This window comes from Diceros bicornis, unplaced genomic scaffold (genome assembly GCF_020826845.1).
Source record: "Diceros bicornis minor isolate mBicDic1 unplaced genomic scaffold, mDicBic1.mat.cur scaffold_1041_ctg1, whole genome shotgun sequence".
In the NCBI taxonomy this organism is placed as follows: domain Eukaryota; kingdom Metazoa; phylum Chordata; class Mammalia; order Perissodactyla; family Rhinocerotidae; genus Diceros; species Diceros bicornis.
This window is the reverse complement of record NW_026690973.1, coordinates 1,668-2,500: the sequence shown is the minus strand read 5'-3', so window position 1 is coordinate 2,500 and position 833 is coordinate 1,668. Positions and strand designations below refer to the sequence as shown.

Sequence of the window (833 nt, the reverse complement as noted above, 5' to 3'; positions counted from 1 at the left end):
GTCCGCCTCGGGTCGGGGCGGTCGGGCCCGCGGGGAGCGAGTCGGGGAGCCACGGCCCTCCTTCTCCTCCCCCAGGCTCCGCCTCCGCGGGCCGGGGCGCCGTGCGGCGCCGCGGTCGCGGCGGCCGCCGGGAGGGGGCGTCCCCGGCGGCCGTCGTGCCGCGCGCGCGCGTCCGCGTGCGCCCCGCGTCCTCGCCGGAGGCGGGAACCCCCGGGCGCCTGTGGGGTGTCTGAGCCCGTCCCCGCGGGGCCGGTGCCGGACGCCCCGTCGTCCAACCTTCCGACCTCACGGTGTCCGGTCTCGTTGTCTCTCGCTGGCCGGCCGGAGGCACCCTCCGGGGTTGTGCCGTGCCAGGGGCGGGCTCCCCCTGCGCGGGGAGCCCCGCCGTTCAAACTCGTACGACTCTTAGCGGTGGATCACTCGGCTCGTGCGTCGATGAAGAACGCAGCTAGCTGCGAGAATTAATGTGAATTGCAGGACACATTGATCATCGACACTTCGAACGCACTTGCGGCCCCGGGTTCCTCCCGGGGCTACGCCTGTCTGAGCGTCGCTTGACGATCAATCGCCCCCGGGGCGTCGCCTCCCCGGGGAGCGTGGCTGGGGGTTCCCTCGCAGGGCCCCGTCGCGGGCCCTCCGTCCCCCTAAGTGCAGACACGGCGCCTCCGCCCGCGCCGAGCCCTCCCCCCCGACGCCGGCGGCCGCTCGTCGGTGGCCTGTGAGAGGTGGGAGGTGGTCGGCGCCGGGGCCCGGGGGCGCTGCCCGCGAGGAGATGGAGAGGTGGTGAGCTCGAGCCGAGGTCCGCGGCCGCCACGGACCCTTCGGGAGCTCCC

At 75.5% G+C, this 833-nt stretch overlaps 1 non-coding gene across 1 annotated transcript; it reads left to right on the top strand.

Moving 5' to 3' along the window:
- The first annotated feature begins 400 nt into the window (after positions 1–400).
- LOC131402434 (5.8S ribosomal RNA) lies at positions 401–553 on the top strand. The gene has a single exon (XR_009218661.1). It is a non-coding gene; the product is annotated as a 5.8S ribosomal RNA (ribosomal RNA).
- The last annotated feature ends 280 nt before the right edge of the window (positions 554–833 follow it).